Source organism: Adiantum capillus-veneris, chromosome 1, assembly GCF_014529385.1.
Source record: "Adiantum capillus-veneris isolate H3 chromosome 1, ASM1452938v2, whole genome shotgun sequence".
NCBI classification, from domain to species: Eukaryota; Viridiplantae; Streptophyta; class Polypodiopsida; order Polypodiales; family Pteridaceae; genus Adiantum; species Adiantum capillus-veneris.
In genome coordinates this window covers 37,976,821-37,986,066 of record NC_140931.1, presented here as the reverse complement: position 1 = coordinate 37,986,066, position 9,246 = coordinate 37,976,821, and the positions used below count along the sequence as shown (strand labels likewise).

Sequence of the window (9,246 nt, the reverse complement as noted above, 5' to 3'; positions counted from 1 at the left end):
ACCTAATGAAAGGTCTAGGAAAGTACCATGTTAGGTAGAAAATTCAAGTTACAATGACTTTGACCTTGTTTTGACTACAAGTTTTGATGAGATTTACTTTTCATTGGACAGGTAGAGCTCTACAGGAGATTCCAAATGCAATATTCACACATCAAGATCTCTCTCAGATGTTTTGAAGGATTGAAGCCTTGGTTTGTTCGCAAGTTGAAGGATAGGTACACTTGCTGTTGTATTGCTCACAAACAAATGATATACATCAAGGAAGCATTCAACCAGATGAGACAAAACAAGACATGAGTGTACAGTGAAGGGTGTGGCTGTATATGCTTCACAGAAGAGGTCCTAGGAAAGTGTGGAGTTGCTGCGTACACGCACAGTAGCATCAACAACTTGGCTGAGATGGTATTATGCCCAAAGCCAGATGAGTCTACGTTTCATAAACTGTCTTGCTTGAAGGGAGAATGTGATCAATGTGGAGCAAAGCGGTTAGTGCTCTGTCCAAGAGAAAAATCTGAAAATGCATTCCAGATTTCAGTAAAGGTGTTTGAAGACGTTGCTTCAGCCCATCAAGAAGGCAAGAAGCAAAAGGATCTACTGGTCAAGGAGATGGGATGCAAGGACTTTACATCCTTCCTTGAAAATCATCTAACCATCTACATCAAACACATTTTATTGCCAGGTGGCAATCTCAACAATTCAAAAACTGCATTCAAAGGTTTCCTAGAGACATGGTAGTCTCTGTTATAGACTTTGCTAAAAATTACTCTTTCAAGGAGCAAAATGAAATCCAATCAATGCATTGATACTTTTCACAAGTCATCATCTTGGTGCACATCACTTATGTTCGGGATGAGGCTGACAGGGTCTTAAAATATATACATTTTTACATATCTGATGACAAAGAGCATGACACATTGTTTGTACAGCATTGTATGCAAGTTCATAGTGTGTGGCTACACGAGCAAGGTTTCAACTTCTTGAAGTGGCACTGGGTCTGGTCAGACGGATGTGCTGCTCAATTCAAGGCATCTAGACCATTTTTCTTTATGTCAAGGTATGCTAGCTTCCTTTGACTCTTAAACAAGTGTGCGAGTTTTGTGTTCTTGCCTAGTCTTTGAGACGTGTGATTGATCTAGGTACTACTCTTTGACTGGCATTGAGATGCTATGGAGTTTCTTTGCATCGGGCGATGGCAAAGGAGAGCATGATGGGGCTGGTGCTATCGTCAAAAGGGCTCTGACACATGAGCAATTGAAACCTGATGCTTGGCACATGAAGTGTGCCAAGGATGTGGTCAATTTCTTGAAACATAAATTTCATGAGACGAAAACACCCAGTCAGAGGTGACCCAAATTTTTTGGGATGTCGAAGCGGCTGATGTACCTAGGGAGAGGAAATGGAATTGCAAGCGAGCGGAAGGGTCATGCTCATTGCATTGTGTGAATGGACACTCTAGGAATGACAAGTGTGCACTGCGCTACAGAGCTCTCTCATGTTTTTGTTTGTTTTGTATGTCACAACGCTGGAGGTGATGCCCTAACAACACACACGTTGAGAACTAGAAGTACATCAGCATCAAACCCTTGGATGGTAGTGATGGAGAAAGCGATCAATCAAGTGACGATGAAGGATCAAATTTGCCTACGTAGGTGACAACTTTGCCACGAATGCGAATGAAGATGGAGCAGACTTCTACCTCTTGAGGTGATCATAGGAGAAATACAAAATAGCACGAGCGCTAAGAGATTCTTGGAACAATTGCATTTTTCCAAATTCATATCTGGTTGAGGGATACTACTATGAGCTAGTTCATGGTATCGAGGATGTTTATTACATCCCTCCTGAACAGCCAAAAGTGTTGTTGGCATCGCACTTGGTTCGATCCATCAAGATACCCTTGGAACCCTTATATGGTGAGCCACATAAGTTCAAATTATCTGCAGAAGTTTATGAAAATGTGTACAACAGCATGCCAATGGTCTTGTAGGGCTTTCTATATTGGAGCCTGATAAACAGTTGTTTTGCTATAATTACTGCTCGTTGTATTTGAGTCCTCGAAAAACACATAATCACAAATGTAACCTCCTGATTCTTACTTTTATCTTTTTGCAACATATCATTAAATTTGGTACTGTAAGAACTATAGTTTAGGTTTCAAGCACTTTACTGCTTGTTCAGGTACTTATAGGGGGTATCTAGGTAGTCTTAAAGTACCAATCACAGGCTCTAAGTGCATGTTCTTCATTATAGAAGTGTGCAGATTAGGTACTTTAAGTATCATGAATGCACCATATCTGTAAATTTGGTACTCTAAGTACCATTGTTGGTAGTCTCCCAGCATTGTCACATGTATTTGTCTGAAGATAGTGTACCATTGTGGGTGGTTACACATTCCATTTTTAAAATATCTGTTTGCACATTGGGTACACCAAGTACCATGGTTGGTACTTGTAGTGCTACTTTCCAGTGGTAGAATGCTAAAAGAGCATGATTGTAATGACAAGAGGCCTCCAATCTTGAAACATAGCATGGTAGTAGAAGCCTTCATTTGCCTGTCTCACACACCATCCACAGTCACAACCAAGCACACACTACCCACAAAATAAATTGAGTCCAAAACAACAATGGTGACATAATGGAATAATTATAAATTCAATTTTTGTGTTGCCGACTAGTTACATGTTAGGCAGTCAATACAGAGGCATTCTGAATGTTGCCAGAAAAAACATCCCTCATGGGAAGTAGGCATATACATGGCTTTGTGGAGAGTGTTAGCTTACAAATAGGTAGCTGTAATGACAAGTCTGCTTATACAAGGGGTTGCTACAAAACTTGGCTTCACAAAATTACATACGTTCTTTACAAATACACCACTACATGCCAATGTAGAGACACTAGCGCTTAAAGAGCATTGGCATCAATTGTGGCCCTTTCAAGTATTGTTCATAACTGGTCATCTTTCCACCATGCCGAAGTGCAGCTTTAACATAGTCGTCCTCCGATGTAGGCTTCACATTATTGAAGGTGACAGATTTGGCTGACCGATCTGTAGCATCACGCCATTTCACAAGAGCCTCCTTCATGACCCTGGACAAGAAGTCACTACGCCGCTCCTCTAGGCTAGGTACAATGATGTAGGAACCGAGAGGATTATAATGGCATTTATAATTACTGTTGTCAATCAATAGCACATTGCTCGCATCGTATCGTCGAACCACCTTCAAAAAAAATTTCAACATTCTTGAAAAAAACTGGTTTTCCACCTGCCATGGAGAATGTGGCTACATCACATAGCTGTTGTCCTGACTATCCGCTGAAGTAGTCACAAATCCCCTTAAAACCTATAGAGACTATTATGTTCACTCTTTCTAGCATCGCTGAACTCCAGATGTAAATATTTTCCCAGCCCACAGCCCAAGCTAAGAATTGTTTTTCATCCTTACATATAGCAAAAATTATGAAAAAGGATCAATCAACCTGTCCCTCGCCTCTTGGATGAGGTCAAATGGAGTAGTTTCCAGATCAAGAGGGTTAGATTTAAACCATGAATCACAGAGAACACCATTAAGATCAAACACTAATGCTGGTCGTGTAGGGTTATCGAATGGCAGCGATGTGATTGTGCTTGGAACATAGGGTGGTGGATCTCTGATGATTATTACTTCCTCGACAAGTAGTTTGAGAGTCCCCTTTTCTTTTGGTATGTCTGCAAAAGACATGGTTGCAAATTGAAAAGGAATAGACTAATCACCTTTTGAACACTGTACAAACGTGACCGTTGCAATAAAGCAAAAAAGACAAATGGAGGCCAACATAAAATTCTCATTTGTATTCCAAAAGCAAGAATCAAAGATTCTTGACATTACAAGAGAGTGAAGACACTAAGTGAAAAATGTCACAGTTTCTTGCAAACACGAGGCTTTGGGGAATGGGAAATATTATTGGGATGTCGGAGGGGAGTACTTTTCATGGGGGACTTCTTCGGGGGAGGCAGTGACCCCAAAACTTCCTTGCTCCTCGATTTTCCATCTCCACCTGAAACCAAGGCCCACGCGACTTACATGCAATTGAGCATGAACATAAGTTACAAAAATGACACTATGAATGAGCTTGAACCTACAAACTTCCTCTATGTGCTAGATGCTTTTCGTGAAAAATTCATGCATAAAGGAGGTCTCACGATCACTCTCATCCTCTGCTTTGTTAGATTCCTGCTGTGAACGGGTGATATTTGCTGCTCGTGCCTTTTTGGACTATCTAGCTGCACCATAAAGGGGGGACAATAAAAATCATTCAATGCCTATCGGGATCCAAATCCTGTGGCCAAAACAACTTACCATCATCGTGTTTCTTTCGCTTCTTTGAGATCTTCACCATATCACTAAGGAAGACAGGGGAATTTGGATTTGCATCACTGTGAACCATTTTTTGCATGGCTTCCACTCCCTCTCTTGTGCTATAGCATCCGTCAAAATAACATTATCATTTTACATTAGTTCAGTTACCTTCGTTTTGGTTCACCTTCTATCTGTTCAGAGGGCTCCACCTTAACAACTGGGGTCTTGTCACCTGCCACATGCGAGCCTTCCTTGCCAGCCAGAGTTTTGTCACCCACCAAGGATGAGACTTCCCTACCAGCTGGTGTTGACTGATCAACAGACTGCATGTCTGTGTCCCCAGTGGGGGCGTCGGGAGTTGCATCAACATTGTGTATTTCCACCTCAGCTGGTAATGTTGCTGCATAAGGCATATGATTGGAGCCTACCACTACACCACAAAAGTGTGCAAAATAAGTTAAAAGCATTCTGAACAAACTCTAGTAATCAAGGTAGACATGGAGAATAAAAAACCAACCATTATGCACAAGCATTGACTTTGCCGATTCCAGAACACTCTGCTTATAGGAGGGGTTGGCACATACTTTCTCTGACGCAGCCCATCCAACAAAACACAAAGCATGGTATGTATCACCACATGCTAGTGTATACACAAACACAATGTCATAACCCACAAAACCTAAACCACATGCAACACAAGCTCCTAGAACAATCACTTTGGCCTGCAGTTGACTCTTATACTCGCCAGTTGTGGGACATAGCAACATTGAATCACCTCTCTTCACTTGCACTAGCAAGCTCTCACAAAATTTGACTTGAGCAGCACATGTAGCTTCTGATGCTACCAGGTCAAGCAGTTCTTTCTGCATCACAAAGGGGAAGTAAATATTAGTCCATTTGTCCAAGATTAAATGAACTATCATGATTACTTATACATATAGTACCAAGGGATAGCAAGGGTATGTTGAAACCACCAATTGCAAGTATTGTCAAAAAAGTAGCAAGGATACAATGTAGGGACTTATGACAATACCAAGGATAGGCTCAGAGTACCAATCAAAAGAACTTACCATTGAAGATACTTTGCAAAAAAGTAATAGATACTTTCACAATGTACAAACACATGCATGGTGCTTTTGCAAAAAAGGCAAATATGTACTTTTACAATGTAAAAACTTATGCATGGTACTTTGGAAAAAAGGCATATGTACTTTCACAATGTACAAAAACATGCATGGTACTTTGGAAAAAAACATATGTACTTTCACAATGTACAACCACATGCATGGTACTTTGGAAACAAGAAATATGTACTTTGAAAGATAAATGCATATGATTTATCAATAAAACTATGACAAGTACTTTAAAATCTACCAAGTAATACAACATTATGTACAAAGAATCTATGTGGAACTCATGGAACTTGCAAAAAAGGAATAGGTACTTTGACAGTGTACAAACACATGCATGGTGCTTTGCAAAAAGGCATATATGTACTTTCACAATGTACAGACACATGGATGGTACTTTGAAAAAAGGCATATGTAATTTCACAATGTACAAACACATGCATGGTACTTTGAAAAAGAGGCATAAGTACTTTGGGCCCAAGAAATATGTACTTTGAAAGATAAATGCATATGATTTCTTAAATAAACCTATGATAGGTACTATAAATTCTACCAAGTAATAAAACAATATGTACAAGTGCCTATGTGGTACTCATGGTTGCACCTTCAATTTCAACTACCATACAAAAAGCTTCCGTATTAATTAGCTCCAAAAAGTTCCTTAAATCATAGCCACACACATGGACTTTGTGATTTCCACTAGTATCCCTCAACTTTGTGAAGTAGTGGACAATAAACTTCCATTGGTGCTTACAAAAAAGTACCATGATCTATTCAATCATTGTCAAATGGTAAATTCTCAAAGCATGACCTATTTGCTACCGCACCTAAGATCTACAAAGCACCAATAATATGTCATTGGGTACTACAAAAGTACCATGGTGTATATTATCGCATTCACGCGGTGAAATTTGACAGTTCTACCTAGTTTCTACCATCCCTAAGCTTGAGTGAAACAACTATAAGGATCCATTGGTACTTATATAAAGTACCATGTCATATTTAACCCTTGTAAAATGGTGGAGTTTAAGTAGTTCTATCTACTTATAGTGCCTTGTTAAGTACCAATAAGACTCCATTGACACTTGTAGAAAGTGACATGTGAAACACAATCCCAGTCAAGTGGCGAATATTGAGAGTTGATCTTGTCAACATGGTACTTACACTATCCTTTAAAATAACTATGGTGCCTAGACATAATGTAAAACCTAAATACAAGGTTTACTTTTAATACACAATGTATCAGTCTTGACACGTACCTCTATACGATCAACATCGGCTCTAATCTGGGAGTGGCTTGCATCAACCCCAATGGCGGTCAACGCACTTGAGAGAGCAACGATCTTTGCATCAATCACGAAAACTTCAGAATCAGAGGCACCACCTGCTCCCTTCATGCTGGCCTGTAGTGTTTGTAGCTCACTCAATTTCCCTTGAAGCACGGCTGCAGCTGATGATGTTCCCTCTATCTTCCACATGCTTTGGCTTTTCTCTTGTAGTTGGACTTGGGCTGCACCTAGTGTGCTTTTCACACACTCTAGTTTCGTCTTTCTTGCATCCAACATTTACTCCACTTCTGCCAAATTTTGGAGGTTAACAAAGCTGCAATTCAGATTAGACTAAGGGCCCAAACTGCAAGAAATAGAGCCTTTCCCTGTCATCCTCCCATGGTCAATGAGAAACTTCGAAGTGAATTGTGTGGTTTGAGTCACCTGCTCACTGCCCTCATTGCAATCAACCCAATTCTTGAGCTTTTTTTCCATCCCACTCGAGAGATTCTTGCAATGTTCTAGGACTTGCTCACCAAAAACAGCCCATGCAACCTTCCGCTGGACATCTCTCATATACAAAAAGGGTTGAAAACTTGTGCTTGATTTCTTTGTTGGTTGGCATGGCTTGATACACTTTGTGAAACAATAACCTACATTCTTCTGCATATTCTAGCCACACTTTATGCAAGAAGAGCCTGCCACCTTTCTCCCTTTTCTTTGTGAAGACCGACAGCCAATCCTCATCTGTCACATCCTCATCAGACAAATGCTGGTATAGCTTGCCTTCCAAGCTCAAACCGTACTCCTCATGTAGGTCATGTCGTGTAAAGTAGAATCTGGTCTGCTTGGGATATTGCGCCTTCGAGATGCTACCATTGGATTAGAAAAACAGCAAACGTGCATGTAAAACAACCAAGCACAACTTTTACCACAAAGTACTATCATGACAAGGTGAGCCATTTTATGAGAAGGAAACGGGTGATTACCATTGCTCTTATCAGAGACAGGAAAGGTGTCCTTTGACGACATACTTGCCCCACTCTTGGTCTTGCTGCTGCTAGAATGCAAGTTAGCGGATGACACCTCAATGGGCAATTTTTTTGGTAAGGTGCACTTTAGTGGGGGCGTCTTCATTTCTGGTGTACCCATTAAAAACATCAAATCTTCAAAAATATATGGAACACCATTAGAGAGAGAGAGAGAGAGAGAGAGAGAGAGAGAGAGAGAGAGAGAGAGAGAGAGAGAGAGAGAGAGAGAGAGAGAGCATAATTTGCAAAGACATGATGCAGCATTGTTGCAGATGACAAGCAGCATCTCTCTCTCTCTCTCTCAAACACACACACACACACACACACACTTTTGACCAACCTTGAGTAGTAAATGGCTTGCCTGCTGGATGAAGGAGATCATGGTAGTGTCGCACAACAGAGAGTAGCGTTGAATTTTTTCCAACAAGTCGTACAAAGCTCATAGGACTCTTTGCATGGAAGGCTCCTTGACGGTCACTGGACTTCCCAAGTGCCAGTATGCTTGCATTTCAAAAAATGATGAATTCTTGAAATGAACCTCCCAAATCTTGGTACACTTAATCAAGTTAATCTAGACCCTCACCCAACGTGAAAGTACCAAAGTGATCCACCTTTTTTTCCTCAAAAACTAACCACCTTTTTATGCTATCACCCCAACTTAGCATACATATCAACCCCAATCACTACCAGACATAAATTTTGATGTGCATATCAACCAAGCATTGCCAAGAACCCATAGATTTTGACTAAAGTAGTGTGGAGCACATCTCTAAGTTCATCCACTTTGATTTCCCCTACTCATGGATGTCTGTAATTGCATAGAAAATTGATCAGGCCATAAGTCGAGCACTGAAAGTGCGATTTGTGCACTGTAGATCACATGGTGCTAGGCACTAGCAAACAAACCCCTATTATACTTGACCCAATTTTCTGGCACACATTCGCAAATAGGTCCAAGAATAATTGAATTGGCCCTTGGAAATACTTCTACTGCCCATATCTCTCTCGCTCGAACTTTGATGGACGAGACATAAAGATAGGCATGGAGAGCAGGTTGAGCACTATACTTTTTTCCTATTGCACTGCATTTCAACAAAATCGCTGCATCTTAGCCTACAGGCGACAACCTCATTTGATGGCCTCAAAACCACAACTAGCATACATTCCAATCATCTCCTAATGTCATAGCAAAATCTGGCCTAAATCATAAGTTTGACAAAACCTTAAAATGCATGCGGATCCTTGTCCTTCATCTTGTGCCCGCAAAGCGGCATGATAATGGGATCGTCTTGCTAATCATAAATTTCATATGCTAAAAAGATATTCCTCAAAAATTGTTTTCTTTAAGTGTTTCTTTAGACATGATCAACTAGCTTCTAATATCAAACAATTCTTTCACTACTCTATGACATCACATGATTATTTCTTATGATACAATCACACTTCTTGGACAATTTAAGAGAATTATGAGGCTTGACTT

The 9,246-nt window shown here is 40.4% G+C and overlaps 1 pseudogene; it reads left to right on the top strand.

Moving 5' to 3' along the window:
- The first annotated feature begins 246 nt into the window (after positions 1-246).
- On the top strand, positions 247-5,964 carry LOC147464563 (uncharacterized; annotated as a pseudogene).
- The last annotated feature ends 3,282 nt before the right edge of the window (positions 5,965-9,246 follow it).